Here is a 27,086-nt window from a genome sequence, read left to right as displayed (position 1 = left end):
TTCATACTTTCTCATAGCTGACGAGCAAACATATCTCGACAGATGCTTTGTTGCAATTAAGTCCTAGCGTCGTCTTTCAAAATAGAACATATTCGCTTCGTTGGAAAATATCCGACGCCATCTCGCTCAATGGTATCCAGTATTTTTTTAAGCGAAATTATAAAATTGACGAATATAATATGACTGGCCACTGTGTTGCACATTAAATCACATATGACCAAAGACAGGCATTCTGAAAAGATGTAAATTCAAAATTGAATTAATGGAGTCTTAATACGTATTAGATAAAGCGTGCATGTTACGTTTTAATTCAAAAGTTCAGAGCGCGCACAGTTACTAGGAAATGACAACACGAGGTGAACTTCTTTTAACTTGTGTTTTTACAATCTTTCCTGTTCCCAACAATTTAATGCGGATTCTTCTCTAACGATGACTCCATTGAAATGCCAGTTACCCTGGGTTGTCATTTGTTCTCCTTTCCCTGTGTCTCTCTTGTTTCACGGTAATCAGTCGATTTAATGCCTGTTAGTCTGTTACCAAGCCTAGGCCTAATTGTAGTGAACCGGTGATAAAAAAAAGGTTCGTTTTGGCTTCTAGATATTAGGAACATAGGTAATTGCTCTCTTAAAGCTTCCCAATTGTTCTTGTATATCATCATGGGGAGATCGCAAATCTTGGAGATTATATTTTCCTTACCTGCCAGAGCTTTATAAACTTTGTTACTTCATTTTTTTTACCACCTTAAACCGCATAAATATGAATTATGACAATGACGAACCCTTTCGATGGAGTCATTTCTGAAGCCTATTTAGTCAAATTTACTCACCTTTGTGATACGATATCGACAAGCTTACAAAACATTCCGGAAAAACTGTATCATTACAACCACAATGCACGTTGCCTACCAATACTTGATACTGGCATGGACTTTCGCATACCTTTGCATCGTCTTTTATTGTCTCTGGGATTCCCAAACAAATGCACGAACGTTTGTTTCAGTACAAGAAAAAAAATAATTGTTTCAAAGTAATGCGTAGTAGTAGGCTTACATTTCTGATGACCTACGTAACATCCCGATAATGTTACTGCATGAAGCCGTAAAAGTTATTCTCGAGAGGACAAATAGTAAGAAAAACTCGGGGTAAAAAGATCCGGACAATGACGCGTGAAAGAAATGGCAACGGAGAAGGGGTAGTGGGAGAACAGTGGGCAACAGAGACGACTGGCGACAGTGCAGGGGGAGGGGGGCGAGTGACAGGTGGCACCACAGGTGTGTCTGGGGATCACGGGAGGCGTGTGCCAAGGAGAAGAATTGCAAATGCCAAAATCCTTAACTGCTGAACTCCTCGAATCACAGAGAGAGAGAGAATGAGAGGGATTACTTTTGTAAATGTTGAAGCTTTTTAAGTCTAATTTGCTTGTCTTGACCAATGTTTTAGTTTTTCAGTGTCATTCAATCTTTATTTTCACATAATTATTTCATAGGTATGTTACCCCCGTGGTGAGGTAATGCCGTCAGTTCACCTCACGCGGTGCACTGTAGGCATAACTTGAGGTTCTTTGCAGCCTCTCCTCGGCCCTTAGCCGCAACCCCTTTCATTTCTTTTGCTGTACCTCCCTTTACATTCTCTTTCTTCCATCTTAGTGCATTGCGAGGTTTTCCTCCTGTTACACCTTTTAAACCTTTTTACTATCAATTCCCTTTCAGCGCTGAATGACCTCATAGGACCCAGCACTTGGCTTTTGGCCTAAATTTTACATTCCATTCGATTCCATAGGTATGCTTCCCATATACATATTTTGACATAAATTAATGATAAACTTTTGTTCAATTTCTTCATCAGTGAAAAGATTCCTTGTGAGTAAAATTAGATGTGAGGCGTCTGCAGAACATATGAATTTGCCCAGTGGAATCAGCTAGATTCCATGAAGATGGTTTTCTGACGTTTTGAAGTTTCCCACACAGGTATCCATCTCCGATTCAACCGTTAAAATATGGACATGACAATGACAGTTGCCCTTGTTTTTCCATAGAACTGAGCCCATTAAAGATTACATATATATGTATGTATATACACACACACACACACACACACACACACACACACATATATATATATATATATATATATATATATATATATATATATATATATATATATATATATACTATACTAGCTGACCAACGGTGCTGCCCGGAAAAACTCTGAATAACAGCCTACGAGTGGTGGGAGGGGAGGGGGAGAGGGAGGATAGAGGGAAGGAGGAGGGGGAAAGGAGAAAGAAGTGAGAAACAGGAGGGGGAATGGGGAAAGGGAGGGGAAATGTAGGGGAAGCAGAAGGGGAAGGTGGAGGAAAGGGGGGAAAGAAGGGAAGGGGGAAGGTGAGGGGAAGATACAGGCTGAGAGGAAGTTACGTTCCCCTATTATTAGAAAAGAATAATAAACATCATTGAACAAAGACAATAAACACAAAATCTTAAGCTTCTAGATACGTGCTCAGGTGTGTCTGTGCATTTGTGTGTATGGGGGGGGAGGGAAAGAAGGTCTGTCTCCCTTTCAACAGTATACAGACCTTTTTATCAATAACGTTAAATTCACTGCACACCAGACTGAAGGAGATTCGTTCTAGATATACCTCAAGGTACTTAAGAATTTGTATTTTATTGGCAATATATAATTAAGATACATTTGGCTTAAGATGAACGCTGAAAAATATGTGGTAATTTCGTCTTGGGTAATTTTTTAATATGCATGCGCGGATGGTAATGAATTAGTTCTTAATCTTCAAAGTTGTGCCCGTAACTACGTTTTTTTTTTTCATGGATTAAGTACTTGGATATGATGATGGTAATACCACAAGGTACTTAAGAAATTATATGTTATTGGCAAGGTATGATGAAGATATGTTTGGCTTAAAATGAGCACCGAAAAAAATGTGGTAATTTCAATGCGGGTCGTTTTTTAATGATGGGGTAAGCCTGTCAAACATTTGGTCTATTACTACTTTTTTCCGTGGCGAGAAGTGTAAGGGGTGGTAGATGTTATATTTTGAATTACATTGCTTATGACTGAATGAAAGTAATTCTATTAGAGTCAAACACATCTGTTTAATTTTTTGGATGTACTACACTGATTATGGGGTTTGCAGTGGGAAGAGTTTAATGACGTCATAAACAGAAAAGGTGGTGGTTGTCTGCCAAAGCTACTAGTGACTCCCATACAGTTACTGAAGAAAAGGTGGTGAACAGCACCTAAAATTTCATTTGATTTGTCTGTGTTTGTATGTCTGTCACGGGGTAGGAGTTTTATTTGAGTTGTATAAACCTTTCTGGGGTGAAACAGGGGCCGCGTGCAAAATTTTGTGTGGGTCCTGTCAAGCGGTTTGGATTTCGATAGCATCCAAACATACAAACATTCGCTTTTCTTATATATACATATATATATATATATATATATATATATATATATATATATATATATATATATATATATATATATATATAATTTTATATACATATATAATGGCCACATTTGTTAAAGTGCTTTTTCTTATCATATGACATTCAGGATGCAAATCAAACATATTTGATTAGAAAACACATTTCTCTCATTTTACCTTCTCTTAACAAAACCCCGATTAATAAAAAAAAAACCAGCTTTCCTTATCTTGCATTTTACTTTGACTTTTAACCAAAAGAAGGTATTTTCTTTACGAAGACCTTTAACGCTTCGTTCCTTCCGATAGTCAACGTGACATTTCTAGCTTGATTAAGCATCCTCCTTGGGCCGTCGAAATTCTTTCATTTTCTCGAGGTACGATTTTTTTTAGCACAAAAACGCTAGGGAAATACAGTTGAGGGGGTTTTATCCTCGCTTCCTCTACGGCATTTTAATGAAACACGAGCATCCTGAATGGTTGCTTTCCCTTAAGGGATCATCCGACCTTTTACACGTATTGTTTTCAGACCTGCCTAGCGTTCAGACACCTTCTTACAAAAGCCAGAACAGGAATGGATAAAAATGTTAGGTACAGAGTGTAGACACTCATGACTTATATATATATATATATATATATATATATATATATATATATATATATATATATATATATATATATATATATACACACATACATACATGTATATTTGTATATATATATAATCTATATATATACATATACATACATACATATATACATATATAATGTATATACATATATATATATATATATATATATATATATATATATATATATATATATATATATAAATACACAAATATATACATATATATGTATATATTTGTCTATATATATATATATATATATATATATATATATATATATATAAATATATGTACATGTACGTACTGTATGTGTGTGTATGTATGTATGTGTATATATATATATATATATATATATATATATATATATATATATATATATATATATATATATATATATATATATATATATATGAAATCCCTGTCCGGATGTCTTTTCACTTTCAAGAGTTGACGCTAGGTGATATCCTGGAGTTGCATCATTTATTATAGGGCGGAGCTCACCAACTCCATTCCCCTTAAGTGATAGAATAAGAATTGTTGAACTACGCTAATTAGAAAAATCATCCATTTATAAAAACGTGTAATAATTGTATGACACTTGATACACGACGCATATAATTAACTAGATTATATTCTTTCTCATTTTTATATCATTTTCCAAAGGCAACGATTTTAACATTTTTTCTTGTCTATCATATTCTTAAACCATTTCGGTATATGTTTCCTTTTACCTTAAAATATATTGAGATGCATTTATACTCTCTCTCTCAGAAAGTGACGAATACCTTTAGTGTGGAAAGTATACTTCAGCATTTCAGTAAATATCTTTATGCTACATAAATAGTTGGGAGAATAAATGAAAATCCCAACTGACATATTTTGCTTTTTCAGGATCAAATTAATTCAGTGTTCAATATCCAAGAAGAGAGGGAGGAGCATTAGGGGGCTTAACATAGTTTTAGTATTCTGTAAAAGAAAACTATTGTGCCGGCTAAATCTGTCCGTCCCCACTTTTTCTGTCCGTCCTCAGATCTTAAAAACTACTGAGGCTAGAGGGCTACATATTGGTATGTTGATCATTCACCCTCCAATCATTAAACATACCAAATTTCAGCCATCTAGCCTCTTTTTATTTTATTTAAGATTAAAGTTAGCCATAATTATGCGTCTGACAACGATATACGACAGGCCACCACCGGGCCGTGGTTAAAGTTTTATGGGCCGTGGCTCATACAGCATTATACTGAGACCAACGAAAGACAGATTTATTTTCAGTGGCCTTGATTAAAAGTTGTATAGAAAACTCGATTGCGGTGAAGAAACTTCGGTGCATTTTTTACTTGTTTCTTTTATTCCTTGTAGTTGCACTGAAAGCAGAAAGGTCCCCTGTCCTACCACCACTGATATTATGACTGCCATTGCAATTTAGCATTATAATCAAATATGTTTATGTTTCCTATGCACGGATTGAGCTACATTCACAACATATCTTCACAACAAAAGCAATGTTTTCTTGGAGACTGATATCAGTTGTCATTTTATATCTCTGCGAGTTTCAATTGCGATATCCACTATTTTACTTCCAGTAAGGAGAGGATTCATTCACTGAAGAAACGTACTTACACTTGACGCTACATTCGCCATCTAATTGTTAATTCTAAATGACTTTTGTAATTAATCTATCTCTCTTTGATGATGCACTAATTCATCTTTTTTCAACTAAAATAAGATTAGTTTTTCATGAGATGTAACTGATGGCTGTTATATAAACTCCGATATTGGAATAAAACTTTTATCATCTATCTATCTATTATCTATATATATATATATATATATATATATATATATATATATATATATATATATATATATATATATATATATATATATATATATATATATATATATATATATATATATATATATATATATATATATATATATATATATATATATATATATATATATATATATATATATACACGTATTTCATCATTATCATCGCCTCCAATGTGACCACTGTCTTTCTTGTGCTTTTATATACATATATATATATATATATATATATATATATATATATATATATATATATATATATATATATATATATATATATATATATATACACTAGCTGACCAACCTGGCGCTGCCCATGAAAACTCTGAATGACAACTAATAAACTCTCTCTCTCTCTCTCTCTCCCCCATTTCCTGTTAAGTGTTTCAGTTACATTGCCCAGTAGTTTTGACATTTTATATTTTACCCTTTCTCACTCAACATTCCTATCAGGGCTGAAGTTGGACTTAAAGAGCATCGGGATTGTTACTATTCATCTCAGCGGCATCAAAAATGATGGGTTAGACACTAATATCTGTCATTTTTGACAATTTATTTTTCATCCCTTCTCACCCCGCCCCCTTCCTATCAGGGCTAAACTTGGAATTAAAGGGGATCACTATTCATATCAGCAACCTCAAAAAGTATTGATTAGACAAATATCTGTCATTTTATGTTACTTTTATGTGTCACCCCCTTCCCACCCCTTCTCACCCCCCTTCCTATTGGGGCTGAAATTGTACTTAAAGGGCATCGGGAGTGTCACTATTCATCTCAGCAACCTTGAAAACCATGGATTAGACACTAATATCTGTCGTTTTAGGTTATTTTTACATGTCACCCCCTTCCCACCCCTTCTTACCCCCCTTCCTATCAGGGCTGAACTTGGGCTTGAAGGGCATTGGGAGTGTCACTATTCATCTCAGCAGCCTCAAAAACTATGGATTAGACACTAACATGTGTTTGTTTTCAGTTATTTTTACATGTCACCCCTTTCCCACCCACCCCTTCCTATCGGGGCTGAACTTGGACTTGAAGGGCACCAGGAGTGTCATTATTCATCTTAGTGACCTCAGAAATCATGGATTAAAAGCTAATATCTGTCGTTTTTGGTTATTTTTACATGTCACCCCTTCCCACCCCTTCTCACCCCCCTCTTCCTATCTAGGCTGAACTTGGACTTCAGGGCATCGGGAGTATCACTATTCATCTCAGCAACCTTGAAAACTATGGATTAGACACTAATATCTGTTGTTGTTGGTTATTTTTACATGTCACCCCCATCCCCCCCTTCTCACCCCCTTCCTATTGGGGCTGAACTTGGACGGAAAGGGCATCGGGAGTCTCACTATTCATCTCAGCAACCTCAAAAAATATAGATTAGGCACTAATATCTGTTGTTTTAGGTTATTTTTAGATGCCACCCTTTCCCACTCCTTTTCACCCCCCTTTCCTATCAGGGCTGAACTTGGACTTAAAGGGCATTGGGAGTGTCACTACTCATCTCAGCAACCTCAAAAACTATGGATTAGACTCTAATATTTATCGTTTTCAGATATTTTAACATGTCACCCCTTTCCCACCCCTTCTCACCCCTCTTCCTATCTGGGACGAACTTGGACTTAAAGGGCATCAGTAGTGTCACTATTCATTTCAGTGACCTCAAAAACTATGGATTAGGCACTATATGCCATTTTTGGTTATTTTTACATGTTACCCCCTTCCCACCACCCTTCCAATCGAGCTGAACTTGGACTTAAAGAGCATCGGGAGTGGCACTCTTCATCTCAGCGACCTCAAAATCTATGGATTTGACACTAATATCTGTCATTTTCGGTCATTTTTACATGTTACCTCCTTCCTAGCCCTTCTCACCCCACCTTTCCTACTGGGGCTGAACTTGGGCTTAAAGGGGATCAGGAGTGCCACTATTCAACTCAGTGACCTCAAAAACTATGGATTAGACACTAATATCTGTATTGTTGGTTATTTTTACATGTCACCCCCTTCCTACCCCTTCTCACCCCCATCCTGCTTGGGCTGAACTTGGATTTAAAGGGCATCGGGAGTGTCGCTATTCATCTCTGCAACCTCAAAAAATATAGATTAGACACTAGTATTTGTCGTTTTAGGTTATTTTTTACATGCCACCCCCTTTCCACTCCTTCTCACCCCCCTTCCTATCGGGGCTAAACTTGGACATGAATGGCATCAGGAGTGTCACTATTTATCTCAGCGACCTCAAAAACTATGGACCAGGCAGTAATATATGTAATTTTCGCTTATTTTTACGTCACCTCCTTCCCAGCCCCTTTTCACCCTCCTCTTCCTATCAGGGCTGAACTTGGACTTACAGGGTACCAGGAGTGTCACTATTCAACTCAGTGACCTCGAAAACTATGGATTAGACATTAATACCTGTATTGTTGGCTATTTTTACATGTCACCCCCTTACCACCCATTTTCACCCCCATCATGTTTGGGCTGAACTTGGACTTAAAGGGCATTGGGAGTGTCGCTATTCATCTCTGCAACCTCGAAAAATATAGATTAAACACTAGTATCTGTCGTTTTAGATTATTTTTACATGTCACCCCGTTTCCACTCCCTCTCACCCCCCCCCTTCCTATGGGGGCTAAACTTGGACATGAAGGGCATCAGGAGTGTCACTATTCATCTCAACAACCTCGAAAACTATGGACTAGGCACTAACATATGTCGTTTTCGCTTATTTTTACATGTCACCTCCTTCTCAGACCCTTCTCACCCGGCCCCTCCTATCGGGACTGAACTTGGACTTAAAGGGCATCGGGAGTGTTGCTATTCATCTCAGTGACCTTGAAAACTGTGGACTAGGCACTAATATCTGTCGTTTTTAGTAATTTTTACATGTCACCTCCTTCTCACCCCCTCCCCTCCCTATCAGGGCTGAACTTGGACTTAAAGGGCATCAGGAATGTCACTACTCATCTCAGTGACCTCAAAAACTATGGATTAGATATTAATATCTGTCATTTTTCAGTTATTTTTACATGTCACCTCCTTCCCCCTTTTTTAGTTTATAATAAGTTCGTCGTCCCGTGGGCTCGAACCAACGAAGGACAAGAACTCAGTCATAATATGGCTGCGTGCGACAAATGCACTACACGGTCAACATGGCAGAGGTGGTTTGATATCGTCTCTAAATACAAACACCTGAGTTTGACGGGGATTTGTAGATGGGAGCCGATATCCACTTATACCTCACTTCCTGGCCGTGTGGATTAAGGCGTCTACTGTAGTCCTGAGTTCTTGTCCTTCATTGGTTCGAGCCCACGGGACGACGAACTTATTATCAACTAAAAATTCCCCTTCGGTAACATATTATATGAAAATATATTATTTTCGAGGTAGAGCAAATTGGATATTAAAGGACGTTTGTAGCTTACTGATTGTATATGAATCATGGTGATGTGATAAAAGTCATATATATATATATATATATATATATATATATATATATATATATATATATATATATATATATATATATATATATATATATATATATGTATATATATAATATATATATATATAAATATATATAATCATACATATATGTGTACATATATATAATATATATATATATATATATATATATATATATATATATATATATATATATATATATATATATATATATATATATATATATATAATTTATTCCTATTAGACAAAAAAAATTATGCATAATTTAGCTGAATGCAGAATTCTAAAGGGACTAATTATGAAAATGTGCATTGAAACGAATTTATTTCTTAAGACTGAAACAATATATAAGGATAAAAAAATGTTAACTATTCATAGTAACAGAAGGAGAGAATCGAGTACCGTAAATGACAAAGAGAAAGGAAGATGGAAGAAAACTTGTCTGGCCGAGCTCGGAGCAACGAAGTTGGGAATCTCCGCGTCTTCAAGAGAACAGAGAGGAAGTTCTGCTTGATAATTAATGACTTGGGATTTAATGAAAGGCAGGTGGGGAAGAGGTGCCCGTTCAACGCGAGCCCCTGAGTCACTCAGGTGTGGAGTTACAAATGAAACCGAGACAGGCTGAAAGAAAGAAAAGTTCCGCAGAGGAAATTGAATCTCAAAAGACGCAAAAGAATTATTAAAAAGAAAATTCGCCTGGGTGAATATTTCTGCATGTTAATTTCCCTTTGGAATAGTATAAACATAAATCAAAGAAATGATTTGAGGCTGAAGTAAACGTATTTAGTCACGCAAGAAAGGAAAATATCACCAAATAAAAACTATTAAAGTAGGAACAGGTAAAACACTGTGCAAAACAATGAATGGGGTAATAATTACATTAACATTTGTGGTTAAGTTGAAAATCTGATATTAATTGATGTAAAAAGTCTCAATAATAATAATATAATTATAATAATTGTTTCTCTTAAATGGCAGTAGGACATTATTATTATTTTGTATTTCGAATTTGCACCTTACGAGGAGTTCAGCGATTACACAGACATACAGATATTATTATTATTATTATTATTATTATTATTATTATTATTATTATTATTATTATTATTAATAATGTGTATATGTTCTTATGCAACAAGCCAGAAGGTCATGAACCTGAACAGAAACGTCTGCAATACCCATGCTCTTAGTACTATATATGTTCATAGTAACATTTAAAATTAAATAGATCTGAATAAATGTCAATGAAAGGTCAAATTAAATAATAAAAATAAAGTATGTTTCGTGTGCCTTGAAGCAAGGAAACTCTAATGAAAATCTGGAAGATTATAACATGAAACCCAAGCATAAGGCACCAGCCATCGCGCAACAACAATTGGCAAGATAGATACTACAGTAAATTGAGAGATAGGGATCGTCAGGTTCCCAAGCTACCCGGTTATTATTTTCATGCACAGGGCTGCTTCGGGAAATAACTTCAATCATGTGAAAAGGCATCAAATGAAAGAATCATTGGAACGCTTAGGGCATCTGAAATCTCTTCTGGGCCCAAAGAGTTTTCTAAATCTCATAGTCTCTTACTGGCTATATGTTTGACTAGGTTTTCTATGAACACAGAAACTAGAGAACTGTCCACACACTAATGTTTTTTAAATCAATTTGCTTCGCCTTGAAAATCGTCATTTGTAAATAATTTACTATGCATTATAAATGTTGCTTTGGCCTAAACATCTTATATAGTCAGCAATGACGGGAATTTGTAGTGCAGCGCCAGGTACATACTGGTTTCTCACAAACTAAGTCTGACAGTGTTCACCAAGAAAAGTATAGACTACACAGCACTGTTCCGGAATAAAATGCCTTTAGCTAAGTTCAGTATGAAGAGTTTTCCATTATATAGTATTGTTTTGGAAGAAACTTGTTTAGCATTGCAATAAATTACTAAATATGGCAACTAATTACAAATTTATCTCGACCATAGATATGTTTGTAACCTCATGAGAGAGTTGAAATGTCTCCCTCCCAACCCAGCAATCATGGGTGAATTGATATGTCTCCCTCCCATCCCAGCAATCACGGGTGAGTTGAAATGTCTCCCTCCCAACCCAGCAATCATGGGTGAGTTGAAATGTCTCCCTCCCAACCCAGCAATCATGGGTGAGTTGAAATGTCTCCCTTCCATCCCAGCAATCATGGGTGAGTTGAAATGTCTCCCTCCCAGTCCAGCAATTATGGGTGAGTTGAAATGTCTCCCTCCCACCCCAGCAATCATGGGTAAGATGAAATGTCTCTCTCCCAACCCAGCAATCATGGGTGAGTTGAAATGTCTCCCTTCCAACCAGCAATCATGGGTGAGTTGAAATGTCTCTCTCCCAACCCAGCAATCATGGGTGAGTTGAAATGTCTCCCTCCCAACAAGAAATCATGGGTGAGTTGAAATGTCTTCCTCCCAACCCAGCAACCATGGGTGAATTGATATGTCTCCCTCCCAACCCACCCTCCTGACCCAGCAATCATGGGCGAGTTGAAATGTTTCCCTCCGACCCAGCAATTATGGGTGAGTTGAAATGCCTCCCTCCTGACCCAGCAATCATGGGTGAATTGAAATGTCTCCCTCCTGACCCAGCAATCATGGGCGAATTAAAATGTCTCCCTCCCGACCCAGCAATCATGGGCGAGTTGAAATGTCTCCCTCCCGACCCAGCAATCATGGGCGAATTCAAATGTCTCCCTCCCAACCCAGCAATCATAGGTGAGTTGAAATGTCTCCCTCCTGACCCAGCAATCATGGGCGAGTTGAAATGTCTCCCTCCCGACCCAGCAATCACCCTCCCGACCCAGCAATCATGGGCGAGTTGAAATGTCTCCCTCCCAACTCAGCAATCATGGGTGAGTTGAAATGTCTCCCTCCCAACCCAGCAATCATGGGTGAGTTGAAATGTCTCCCTCCCAACCCAGCAATCATGGGTGAGTTGAAATGTCTCCCTCCCGACCCAGCAATCATGGGTGAGTTGAAATGTCTCCCTCCCGACCCAGCAATCATGGGTGAGTTGAAATGTCTCCCTCCCAACCCAGCAATCATGGGTGAGTTGAAATGTCTCCCTCCCAACCCAGCAATCATGGGTGAGTTGAAATGTCTCCCTTCCAACCCAGCAATCATAGGTGAGTTGAAATGTCTCCCTCCCAACCCAGCAACCATGGGTGAATTGAAATGTCTACCTCCCAACCCAGCAATCATGGGTGAGTTGAAATGTCTCCCTCCCAACCCAGCAATCATAGGTCCAACCCAGCAATCATAAGTGAGTTGAAATGTCCCTCCCAACCCAGCAATCATGGGTGAGTTAAAATGTCCCCCTCCCAACCCAGCAATCATAGGTGAGCTGAAATGTCTCCCTCCCAACCCAGCAATCATAGGTGAGTTGAAATGTCTCCTTCCCAACCCAGCAATCATGGGTGAGTTGAAATGTCCCCTCCCAACCCAGCAATCCCTCCCTCCCAACCCAGCAATCATGGGTGAATTGAAATGTCTCCCTCCCAACCCAGCAACCACGGGTGAATTGAAATGTCTCCCTCCCAACCCAGCAATCATGGGTGAATTGAAATGTCTCCCTCCCAACCCAGCAATCATGGGTGAGTTGAAATGTCTCCCTCCCAACCCAGCAATCATGGGTGAATTGAAATGTCTCCCTCCCAACAGCAACCCAACAATCATGGGTGAATTGAAATGTCTCCCTCCCAACCCAGCAACCACGGTGAATTGAAATGTCCAACCCAGCAATCATAGGTGAGTTGAAATGTCTCCCTCCCTACCCAGCAATCATAGGTGAGTTGAAATGTCTCCCCCCAACCCAGCAATCATAGGTGAGTTGAAATGTCGCCCTCCCAACCCAGCAATTATAGGTGAATTGAAATGTCTCCTCCCAACCCAGTAATCAAGTTGAAAATGTCTCCTCCCTACCCAGCAATCATGGGTGAGTTGAAATGTCTCCTTCCCCAACCCAGGTGAGTTGAAATGTCTCCCTCCCAACTCATCATAGGTGAGTTGAAATGTCTCCCTCCCAACCCAGCAATCATAGGTGAGTTGAAATGTCTCCCTCCCAACCCAATCATAGCAAAATGTTTCCAACCAGCAATCATGGTGAGTTGAAATGTGCAAATGTCTCCCTCCCAACCCAGCAATCATGGGTGAGTTGAAATGTCTCCCCTCCCAACCCAGCAATCATGGGTGAGTTGAAATGTCTCCCTCCCAACCCAGCAATCATGGGTGAATTGAAATGTCTCCCTCCCAACCCAGCAACCACGGGTGAATTGAAATGTCTCCCTCCCAACCCAGCAATCATGGGTGAATTGAAATGTCTCCCTCCCAACCCAGCAACCACGGGTGAATTGAAATGTCTCCCTCCCAACCCAGCAATCATAGGTGAGTTGAAATGTCTCCCTCCCAACCCAGCAATCACAGGTGAGTTGAAATGTCTCCCTCCCAACCCAGCAATCATAGGTGAGTTGAAATGTCGCCCTCCCAACCCAGCAATTATAGGTGAATTGAAATGTCTCCCTCCCAACCCAGTAATCATGGGTGAGTTGAAATGTCTCCCTCCCTACCCAGTAATCATGGGTGAGTTGAAATGTCTCCCTTCCAACCCAGCAATCATAGGTGAGTTGAAATGTCTCCCTCCCAACTCAGCAATCATAGGTGAGTTGAAATGTCTCCCTCCCAACCCAGCAATCATAGGTGAGTTGAAATGTCTCCCTCCCAACCCAGCAATCATAGGCGAGTTGAAATGTTTCCCTCCCAACCAGCAATCATGGGTGAGTTGAAATGTCTCCCTCCCAACCCAGCAACCATGGGTGAATTGAAATGTCTCCCTCCCAACCCAGCAATCATGGTTGAAATGTGAAATGGGTCTGTCCCCTCCCAACCCAGCAATCATGGGTGAGTTGAAATGTCTCCCTCCCAACCCAGCAATCATGGGTGAGTTGAAATGTCTCCCTCCCAACCCAGCAATCATAGGTGAATTGAAATGTCTCCCTCCTAACTCAGCAATCATGGGTGAGTTGAAATGTCTCCTTCCCAACCCAGCAACCATGGGTGAATTGAAATGTCTCCCTCCCAACCCAGCAATCATGGGTGAGTTGAAATGTCTCCCTCCCAACCCAGCAATCATAGGTGAGTTGAGATGCCTCCCTCCCAACCCAGCAAAAGAGCTTACGTTAATATAGTTAAAATGTTAAAAAAAAATCACTCTAACATAGTATACATGAAGAGATGTGGAGTTGTGTAAAGTTTACGTAGTGGGAGGTGGATTTCATGACACCTGCTGCAACCGAAGTAAAAGACTATTACGTTAAGAATTACCGTTTTTATATTAAAACCTGTGAACATAACTAAATTTAAAGTCACCTGATCAAGAGCTAAACGAAAACGTGTATTTGCCATTTAACTGATATCCAGGGAATCCATGTATGTACGTGTTTCAAAGTACCACAGATATTGGCTTCGTAAGTGAAATGCAATGATACCTTTGTGAAATGTGATTAATTTCAAATGTTTCTTTGCTAAACGAAATGAGCGATTTCTAGTCGAAACGTCTTTTTTTTTTTTTTTTTTTTGCCGTTTCTTCCCCTTGGTAGTATTTTTATTATATTCGTTATCTTGACTCTTGCAATTCCTTTGCGCTGTCACGACTTCACAACTATTTTAGAGGTAAACTATTCTCTGTTGAAAACGACATTTGTAGTGCCTACATTACTTTCACTCTTATCCTTTTTTTCCGAACTTAGCCTTGAGTAACCTCAATAATACAGAAGAATCACAATCTGAAACAAACGTCCCAAAGCTCCCTGTTTCAATTGCAAAATAAATATTTTACGATGGTCAAGCTAAAACCGATGAACTTACTTTCACTTGCAAAATTTGTCAGAAAAGCTCAATATGACAGGTTTGCCGATTTAGTGCTGGTGTGAGGTCCTCCAAAAAGTAAACTAGGATCAAGATGATAATAATAATAATAATGATGATGAAGATGATGATGATGATAAGTTCAGAACAAACGCACTTTGGTCAGAGTTCCCTTTCTCCAGTGATGCATTGGCTACTGTTTTTAAGATAAGTACAGAGTAAATATACTCGTACATAAAGCAAGAAATTCCACCATATGTAACTAGATTTCTCAGCATATTTTTATCTCACTTTCTACAGACTTGACACATTTTACTGACATGGTCATTAAATCTTTAGAACTGTTTCAGCAAGCCAGATTATTATTATTATTATTATTATTATTATTATTATTATTATTATTATTATTATTATTATTATTAATTATTAAAGTACTAAAAATCCGAAAAGAAGAGATGAGAGAACAACCGATAATTGCCAGAGACCTATTACCAATGCGAATATAAGAAAAAAAAAAGAATAAAGAAGACAGAACTCGAGAACTTCCTTTTGTCTGCAATTAGCATTAGTATGCATGAAGCAACGCCGAACTCGGATGTGCAGTATTATGTTTCTACAAGCTCCAAAATTCAAAGGAAGGAAAAAATATTTCGGTTTCTAATGTAACCCTGGAGAACGAACTGCCTTTTGAAATGGAAATATGTTACTCAACCATGTATTCAGAGATAATACTCTGGGAAATACGGTGTTTACTTTCATGATCTATCTCTCACATATGTATGTATGTGTGTATGTATGCATATATACAAATATGTGTATATATAAATATATATATATATTATATGTATATTTGTGATATATATGTATATATACACGTATATATATATACATACATATTTATATACACATTTGTGTATATATTTAATATGTATACATATATGTATTGATTAGCAGATCTTGTACAGATTTCCCATCCTCCCTTCAGGTGGATGGAACTTTGCTAAATGAGTGAAGCTTTAACTATTCTAGGTGTAACCTTTGACTCACATCTAACTTCGAGAAACATCTAATGAAAGTCCTCGTATAACAGTGATAAAATCAATGCAACGTGTTTTAGGTCATTTGTCCTTCCTTTACTGAAATACTGTTCTCCGGTGTGGATGTCTGCTTCCTCCAGAGATTGATCTCTTTTAGATAGAGTGGTTCGTGGCGGAAGGTGTATGCTTCTTAATAGTAGCAGTTATGACTTGGACTACTGACGGATGGTCTCTTGTATGTCACTTTTTCATAATTTGTATTTCAACAGAGATCTTTCACATTCACAATTGATCCCTGAGCCCTTTTATCTGCCGAAAACAACCAGATTCGCTGAACTGCAGTCCCAATATGCAGTAAACGTGCCTCGCTTGTCGAACTTCTCAGTTCCAGAGGTCCTTTATTCTTCATACCCTGGACTGTGGAACAGCCTCCCAGAGAATGTTGAGCAGTTGGAACTTCAGAAGTTCAAGCGAAAATGCAATGCATTACTACCCTAATACTATTATTCTTGCATTTTAATAAAAATTTTTTTAACAAGTTGATCTCTTCTTTCTGTATTTCCCTTTACTTCCTCTTAATTCTTCCTAATGAGCACCATATTCTTTGGAAGCTTGAATTTCAAGTCAATGCTCCCTGTGGGCTTGTTCCATATGAATAGGTTTAATCTACTGAATAATAATAATACTAATAATAACAATAAAAATAATAATAATAATAATAATGTATACATATAGGCCTACATATACACATATATATACATATGTACAGTATACGTGTATGTATATATATACACATATAATCACTAATGAACATATGATGAGCATAAAAAATACATATTAAGCCACGGAAGGAAAACCGAAACTTTGATTGGTTCCGGTACATTCGTCTTCTTGACACATTCAACCTCATAATGAAATGGAAGCACAGGTGCATCGAAAGCTTAAAAGACGTGCGTTCCCTATAATATCAACTGCCTGATGAACTTAGGCAAAGCAGCTTTAAGAAAAAAAGATAATTACGGGGTCAGCGGATAACAGAAAAGAGCTGAGGTTCAAGTTTCGTCCTTTCGTACAGGTAATTAAGATTGTTTGAAGGATGTGTCTCCGGGAAACTCATTAACCCTAAGAACTATATCTGGAAGATTTTATCGTCGATGACTCTATATGCTATTGCCGCACCTAAGCACTTCCAATGGAGCTCACTATGTAGCTAAAGAATACGATCCGCTTAATTTTTAGCCCCTTATTTCCTTCCAGTACTTGCTTTAGTTATGTAAGATTTAGATCTATAGCAAAATTAATGGACTGTATCGGGATGGATGCCCCGCATCCCTTCCATTCATAATGACTACTACCACAGCAGAAAGAATTTTACAAGTGATGCCTCAAAAGGCCGTAAGTGGTGTGTTATTTTATGGTTCATGGTTCTACAAGTTAATGGTGAAAAGTCCTAATTTTTGCACCATGATCTCTAACTTCGTGGAGTCTTTCTCTCTACCGAGACAGAAAAGGAATAGGAAAATACTGAAAATTAATAAACATAAGTTTTTATACATCAGTTATTCTAACTTCATAGCGAAGTTCCTAGGAAAGCAGAACAAATTACGAGAAAATAAAGTGTGTGACTGGAGTCTACTGAGGTTAATGAAAAACCATGGTTTTTCATTTCTCAAGCAACCTGGTAAATGTTGTCTGAAATCAATTACATAACTAATAAGGAACTCTTAAAGTTTATAAAAATGCTAGCAACTGTACCAGATTAAGGTGAAAGCAAAGTTAATTATTACATGAAAAGATAATACCCCAACTTTCGTAAAGACTGGGTTCATAACACAGAGAAAGAGACAGAGAGGACGGGATTATATTAATAAAGGCTCCTCTCATTTTACTAAGTTAATCTGGAAAAAACTTTGCAAATAATCTTATGATGAGCCAATATTACCAACCCCTTCCCAGAAGTGACTCCCTCCCGGCAACCCATCATTAGAAATTGTCTCTCATAACGCCATCCACCCCTTGAAAGGTTTTCACGGAGGTTTATTAAATTTCCGTTACAGTCTGTAAGGTCTGGCGGGGTTTTTAAAAGTCCTTCAACAACAAACAAATAGGTTAATGACTTAATTACGTAGAATTGTACCCTCATTGCCTACTTTTTTTTCTATTTCATTTTTGTTTTTATTACCACGAACAGCTGTCCTGCTGCTCAAACCTTTCCAGCACTAACGTTTACCTGCATTCAAGTTAAACAGAGGTTCTTTAGAGTATTTTCTTTTCATTATTATTATATTTACTATTACTCAACTATTTACAGTGAATTCACTCATATCACCAGTTTAGGCTCAAGTGAACATATCAGAGTCCAATAAATTACCTATATATTCACTGCAGAAACAAACGAATAAAATTTGTACTTACACGTCACGTTCTCTTATTTAGGGTTAGAAAACAAAAGTTTTCACTCAGCTTGGACAAACTTTTCACATGGAGATCAAGAACCAATAAACTGAATACAGTAATTTCATGGCCCATAGGTAAACAATTAATTGCACTGTTTACTCACCTCATACATCATTTTAAATAAATTTGAATAATCCACTCCAAGTCTATTAGAATTCAACTGAACCTTTTTTCCCTTATTTGCAAAGTACAGAAAAGCTGTACGATGAGACTACGCAGTGTTCTCGATATGCTATTTATTGCAAATATTTGAGGTAAATGACATTTGCGAATTAATATTAAAACTAAATTAACTTTTCTTATCACCAATGTTGATACTTATCAAGAAATGTAATCTTGTACCCATACACGATTTTACTATGTGGCCAGATGAACAGATTATGATACGTTTTTATGTATGTACTGTATGTGTGTATGTATGTATGTGTATTTTTTGAAATATGAAACCAAAGTGAACCTTGAATGTACAGATGGTAGCAGGCGACGTTTGTGCCTCGCTTCGGATTTTCGACTGAAAATACAAAAAATAAAAGTAAATAAATAAATGTCGATCGCTTTCAGCGTAAACAAAATCCCCCTAAGCCGTGCATCTGGTATCTATTGCTGTGTGGGCGAATAACTCAAGTGTCTTTTGTTGAAACGTTTTCAGCCTTCCGCCTGCATTTTGTTCTGCAGTGTGTTTTGATTGTATGTTCGTTTTGTTTTATCTATTAAGCTTTTTTCTAAATTAATCTTTCATTTATTGGAATGGCCAAATAACAATTTTGTTTTATCAATTTCTCTTTTTGAATGATAGTGCATTTTCAATATGTATTCTTCCTTTTGTCCATGGAACCAAATGTTTTAAAATAAAAACTTTTTTATGGGAAATCAGATTGCAAAGAATAAAGAGCTGTTGAGTATAAAAGTCATTATTCAATAATACAATAATATCGATGACGACAGACAAGTTTGGATTAAAGGTAATTGGCATAAGAGTTTATTAATGTATAAATGTGACTCATGAAACACTGATTTTTTTTTATTTTATTTAATAGCCTGAGGTCTTTGAGCAACGAGTAGCATCTGTTTAAATAGTTAATTGAGTAACTGAGTGACTAGTTCTGATAAGTTTCCTTTATCTAATTACAGTTCTAATCACTTGATATTTTTTCTTTCGAGTAAATGTGGATTTTGATTTGAATTACTGAAAAATTTAAGTGCTGGGCTCTCGAGGTTTGATTTTAATCATTAAAAACGTCTGGGTGTAATGGTTTTTTTTAAGCACACTTATACCATTATTTTACCTACTGGGGTCTCTCAGCAAGGATTATGTGCAATAAATAATGGGGTATTCCTTTTAACAGTACATTGGTTAAATGTCACTTTATTTAAATTCCATGTCAGCTCCCTTAACATCAAGGCAGTTATGAGTTAGAAAAATGAAATATCAAAGTCAGGTTTCACTAACAGTAAACAGCAACATCTATCAGTGACAGTTTCCACAGGACGTCTTAATGACATGATTAAGAGCTCTGTTACACCACAGAAGTGGAGAGGTGTCCTAAAAAATCATCTGTTTTCTCAGACATTAATTTACATTTGGAGGCTATGTACACAACATGAAATTATCATTGCACTTGAATAATATTTCCCTTTACTGAAACGTTAACAGTTTTCACATCGTATTTGGGTCGACATCCCGTCGGAGCAGCACTGCTGTTTTCACTTTGGCCCACAACCTTCAAATAAATTCCTTCTTTGACAGATTGAGTACCAATTATTACGAATAAAATCCGCGAAACCCAAACATTCACCTCTTCCCTGAGATTATTTTTGCTAATTAAGTATGTTCTTATTGAAGAAATTGGTATTAAAACTAAAAAGTTATAACTTAAGATATTTCTCTCTCTCTCTCTCTCTCTCTCTCTCTCTCTCTCTCTCTCTCTCTCTCTCTCTCTCTCTCTCTCTCTATATATATATATATATATATATATATATATATATATATATATATATATATATATATATGTGTGTGTGTGTGTGTGTGTGTGTGTATGTATGTATGTGTGTATATATATATATATGTGTATATATATAAATGTATCATATATTTGAATAATCAATATGCTAGTATAAAACAACTGTATCAATAACGACCCAAATAAGTTTAGAAAGCAGAGGAGAAATAAAAGCGCGTATGATACTTAATTAAGTAGAATTAAACAAAAGAAGCACGTTTCGCGAATCATTGTAGCTTTTATTTACTCGAATATTTAGAGGCTCCGGAGTTTTGAGTGGCATCTGTGTAAATAGTTAATTGAATAATTAAATGATTAATTCTGAAGAGCTTCCTTTACCTAATTAGAGTTTCAATCTCTTGATATTTTTCTCTCATCTTAATGGGGGATTTCGCTTTCATTTCGTGAAAAATGTGAGTATTGTGTCCTCGAGGTTTGCTTTTAATCAGGCAAAACGTCTGGATCTAATGCGATTGTCGTGCCAAGATGATCATTAGCATCGGGGAACGGAGATAATGATACTCGCGTTTTGTTTTTTTGCCTGCCACTTTCTTTGTTCGTCCATATTCTTGTTTGTGATTGTCAAGGGTCTTTCTTCAGTGTCGAGCCTGTCATGCCATACAGTACTGAATATTATTATTATTATTATTATTAATCATCTAAAGTAAGCGTAAAAGTCCGTGAATGGTTTCGCCTTTATTTCTAAGCCATTGCCGAAGGACTGATACATAGTGGTAGAAATTGACAATATACATGCTAGAGGACTGTACAGACAAACATACACACTGTTTGTGCCCTGTCCGGTACTCCTGTTTAAAAATTTGATCATTCTTTTTCCATAATTATCTATTACCTTTACCTTTCTTAAGATTTAAACATTTTACATTAACATATTTCTTTTGAAATTAATGGATCGAGCCTTGAAGGATATTCATATTCTTACTAACGCTTTTTTCTTTAAACCCGACTCAGTGATGTTTCTGGAAAGAAACACAGAGTCAACATAGGGTCTAGTTTTATAGAAGAAAGCTTTATTAAGAGTATGAATATCAGTCAAGGCGTGTAGCAACTTGACCGATTAATTACAAAAGAAATATGTAAATTTAAGATTTTTAAAATTTACGGAAGGTTGTAGTTATGTACTGAAACAGGATAATCAAATTTGTAAACAGAGTACCTGACCCAAGCACAAATGAGTGTGGGGCATCACCCTTTGGCACTTGTAGGGTATGGATTTTAAGTTTCCAACGTTCTGTATGCTTATTTGTACTGTCCCCTAGCATATATATTGTGAACTTTTATCACATGTATCAGTTCTCCGGTAATGGCTTACAAATAAAGCCGAAACCAGTTGAGACTTGCACACAGTCTATTTTTTTTCCTTGTGGTTATGATAGAAATATAAATGAAACTGATTAACAGCTCTCCTAGGGCTGGCCCGAAGGATTAGATTTATTTTACGTGGCTAAGAACCAATTGGTTACCTAGCAACGGGACCTACAGCTTATTGTGGAAGCCGAACCACATTATAACGAGAAATGAATTTCTATCACCAGAAATAAATTCGTCTAATTCTTCATTGGCCGGTCGGAGAATCGAACGTGGGACCAGCAGAGTGCTAGCTGAGAAGGATACCCATCCTTCCAATGAGGAACGTCAAGGTGATTATAATCATATAATATAATATATACATATATATATATGCATACATACATACATACATACATACATATATATATATATATATATATATATATATATATATGTGTGTGTGTATGTGTATATATATATATATATATATATATATATATATATATATATATATATATATATATATATATATATATATATATATATATATATATATATATATAAAGAGGTCTATCAGTACATGTATAAGGTAAAAACATAGACAAACGGATAGCTATCCCATATCCAATTTCATTACTTTTAGTTTTCTGTATAAGAAAACTGTTGTGCCAGCGCTTTGTCTGTCCTTCCGCACTTTTACTGTCCGCCCTCAGATCTTAAAAACTACTGAGGCTAGATGGCTGCAAACTGGAATGTTGATCATCCACCCTCCAATCATCAAACATATCAAATTGCAGCATTCTAGCCTCAGTAGTTTTTATTTTATTTAAGGCTAAAATTAGCCATAATCGTGCGTCTGGCAACTATATAGGAAAGGCCACTACCCGGCCGTGGTTAAAGTTTAATGGGCCGCGGCTTATACGCTGTAGAGAAAACTCGATTGCGCCGAAGAAACTTTGGGACACTTTTTACTTTTTTTTTTTTTTAGAATCTAAACTAATTACATGTGGTATGATAATTAATAAGCTTTAATGGTACTCAGGAATGATATGATATCTCACTAGAGATCATAAAACTGATTCAATTAAACACTCTGTTGCCGTCAGTAAAAAGAAAAGATATCCCATCTTGGTCAGTCACCTCAATGATAAGAAAGAACTACTCTTGTAAACTTTACAGTTTAAAGATTATATTCTTCATTCTCAATTTTAGCTCTCTTTCTAAGGTATATTCATATCAAGGCTGATGATTATCGAAAACAAAGCTCATGATTTTATATTTTTAAAAAGCTATCTCAAAACATGGCATGAGTTGCTAGCCAGAATAAACTCGATAGTGTCACTGAAAGGCTCTGTTAAAAAAATATGCCTTACGTTTTAGAACAGAAAAACTGCTTGAATATGCATCTCTACTTCCTCGGAGCCATCGTAGACGTCAGGGGCTAATCCCCCGAATAACAGTATACGAAGTTCACGATTGCTGAATAAGTGATGAATGTAAATTGTCAAAGTTGTGATCGTTTCAAGAGCGTGGTCGCCCTCTCCTTCTGTACAATCATTTTTCGTATATTGTTTATCATGAATGGAGCTCATGTACTGTATAAAAAGGGAATCCAATAAACAACGTCATCTGTTATCAATTAGCTAAGAGAGTATTTCTCGTGTTGAAAAATAATGAAGTCCCCATCCAAAATCAAGAAATGAACCGAGCCGGTTTATCAATTCAGCTGTTGAACAACTCTCGCAGTACAACTTTGTCAACTAGCCAGGACTTCCATCAGAAGGAGGCTAAGATATCATGTGTATAGCAGGACGGAGTATTTAAAAAATTCATCGTAGACCACTTAAAAAACTTACAAAGAAAATGGCTACCGGAACTTACTGATTGTAAAAAAGACGCTTAAAGAGAAAACAAACTCTGCATTAAATATCCAAAGCAAGAATGTTCTTCCAGCATTAAATACATTATCAGAACAAATGTAGCATTAAATACATTATCAGAACAAATGTAGTCATAAAGCCTAATCTCCAGATAACGTAGTTGAGTACTAAAGGCTGCCTCCATAACTCTGATTTACTTGGTGGCTTTTCTTAGCTACTACTAGCTTTATCATCCAAAAAACAATTACTATGAAGCATAAATGTAGGTTCCCTACTTCTACAGTCCGTAGTACTTTCGTTTGGCGTGATAAAGCTAGCACTGCTCACTTTTTAATATAAATGTTTTTTGAAGACCCTTCCCACTCTTGAGAATTTCCCTGTAATCACGTATGGGTGTGTGCATCTTTGTATGTACACACCCACATGAACAAGCACATAATCAAGCATATTCACATTCACAGGCTCACTTACATGCATAAGCACACATACACTAGATCTATGCAAATGCTACAACCACACAATGAGCTCTTCATTCTTTAATTTCCCGTTATAATATTGTAACTCTTTCACAACAAAACTCGAAACCCGAAATAAGAAGGAATAAGAAATTTTTTTGTTCCCATATATTTTAAAGCCGAATTTAGCACGAATAAAGCTCCAACCTTGCATGTACTGTCCTGTCTACAAGGATAAGGATTTTTTGTCAGCAATCTGTGGAAAACATTAGTAACATTCACGAGTCTTACTGCCTCTCCTTCATCCTCGGTTTCCCTGTTTTAGCGTTTTCAGTCCGTTTTACTACCTACTATATATACAAACACTACCAGTTATCACCGTGACCCCAAAATCGAATTTTACGTACTTCTAATCTAATCCTTCTGCATTCGTACCTTTAATCGTGGCTTTGTCAAATTTTGTATGGTAGTTTCTTCTATGATTATATAAATTAATCACATGAATGATGATTTTACTCAGTTCATTGTGCATCATAACAATTACACGGAAGTTCTCTGATATATCTCTGTGTATTTGTGTATGTTTATTGTGTGTGTGTAAAGAGAGAGAGAGAGAGAGAGAGAGAGAGAGAGAGAGAGAGAGAGAGAGAGAGAGAGAGAGGGGGGGGGAATGGAGAACAACTTTTAGTTGCTTCTGCTTTCTTCTCCTGTACGAGAAAGATTGCATTCCAGGGCCAAAGTTCATACGAACTTTATGATGCAAAAACATTTTATACCCATGTTTAGCTAAGAATAAATAAACAATGCGGAACTCATAGAAAATCTTCTAATAACAATAACTTTAATATATTTATAGAAAACCGACAAAATTCAAATGTATTACAGTATTCAGACAGAGACCTGAATGACAATTCTGGAATTAACAAACCTTTTAGTATTCGTCAAGAGGTGAATTTACTTTTGCTAAACATATTATAAATGGATAAATGGCGACTAACATATTGGTCATAAAACGATAGAAAGTTATTTTCTTAACATCATTAAGAAATGTAAATAAGAAATGGTCGTCAAATACAAGGTTAAAATAATGTATCTTAAATCTAGTACATGAAAAATCACCAAAAAGTTCGATGAAGAGGTAAAACAAGGCTTTAAAAGAGTTATGTATTTCATATTATCCTGTAAAAATATATGTACGCTTGTATGTATGTACGTATACAGTATATGAATGTACGTATGCACGTATATATTAGATTGTCACAGAATGAACCTCAACATCCTGAAGGTTTAATAAAATCGTTATTAAGGGAAATATCTATTAAGAAAATAACCTTGTGAACAGGATCAACACTTTCATATAAATTTAACTATTAAAGTTAACTAGCTTTTCGAGAAATGAATGTGAAGTACTGAGCAATGTTCTATACATAGAACATTTACGCAGAATGCCTGAAGTGTCGCCAAAACTTCTTGCAAGTAAGTATAAATCACCATAAAAACACATGAAAACAAATTGAACTCACTTCATTTACATGACGGCCACATTTATCTACTTGAATATAACCTCAATTCTCAGGTCTTTCATAGACCCTCTTTATCTCTGTCATTTATCATTTGTGTCTATTTTTCGTTGGAACTTAGGCTGTTCAGATCATTAACGTGAGAGACGCTGCACCTGAGCCTCCAGCATGGGAATCTAGCGCCAGTGCAGAGGCCACGCCGAAGCCCACGTCATCGACACTGCTCAGGGATCATTAATTCATACGAAAATCCAAAGATTATTATGATTTCTATTACGTGACTCTCTCTCTTTCTCTCTCTCTCTTCTAACGGAGATCAAGTTAGTAATGTTTTCGTGGCTTACTGGCTTCCTATTTGAATTTATGAATACTGTATCTATATTATAGTTTCACGGTAAAATTAAAATTAAATGAGTACTTGATGAAAACCGAATGCAATGTTATTCATATTTCAAGAAATTACTCATTTCGATATGATCAGCCAGGATTATCTTGTGGAATGGAAAAATATGACTTTTTGCAACATAAATTTCCATATTTTCAGATAAATTATGGGCTATGTTTAAAGACACGAATGTAAAAGTATTAGATCTGGAGTATGTAACATTCTGTACAGACGTTATGGTTACAGCAGGGAGTGTCTGTGAGCACAGGAGGGTGGTGCGACGGAAGGAAAGGGTATTTAGGAAGTAATTGGGAAAAATAGAATTTGGGTAATAAAACTCGAGTGGAGAAGGTAAACAGACATGTGGGAGTGACTGTTGAGTTGTTTTTGGTTTTTTCTGGAATCACTCCCTGTTAGATGACTGCATATATTAAAAGATAAAGAAACACATATTCAGCGGAAAATAAGTGACGCTGTATAATAAACAATTTTAAATACCTCATCTGCTAGATTACGGATATGGCCAAAGCAGAACTGCAAATTTTGCATTTCTTTTTTATATAGTTTAAAAATTGTCATCAATCATGACGAGATTATCTACACGACAATAAATATGAATTAGCTAAGAGAAAAAATATATTCTTGAGGACTTGTATCATGAATTGACTGTGAAATTTCCGTGATGTAAGAGGTTAGTCTATTCTTCGTAGTCAATATCAGTGTATGGCCTACGTGAAGTAAACACTCGTTAATGATAACGTACGCTTCATT

At 36.5% G+C, this 27,086-nt stretch overlaps 1 long non-coding RNA gene across 1 annotated transcript in view; it reads right to left on the bottom strand.

Moving 5' to 3' along the window:
• Positions 1-27,086, bottom strand: part of LOC136834950 (uncharacterized) — a 322,137-nt gene that overhangs the window by 36,489 nt on the left and 258,562 nt on the right. The gene's annotated exons all lie outside the window — the stretch shown is intronic.

This window comes from Macrobrachium rosenbergii, chromosome 4 (genome assembly GCF_040412425.1).
Source record: "Macrobrachium rosenbergii isolate ZJJX-2024 chromosome 4, ASM4041242v1, whole genome shotgun sequence".
Taxonomy (NCBI): Eukaryota; Metazoa; Arthropoda; class Malacostraca; order Decapoda; family Palaemonidae; genus Macrobrachium; species Macrobrachium rosenbergii.
The sequence above is the reverse complement of the archived record's forward strand: the minus strand, read 5'-3'. Positions and strand labels throughout refer to the sequence as shown.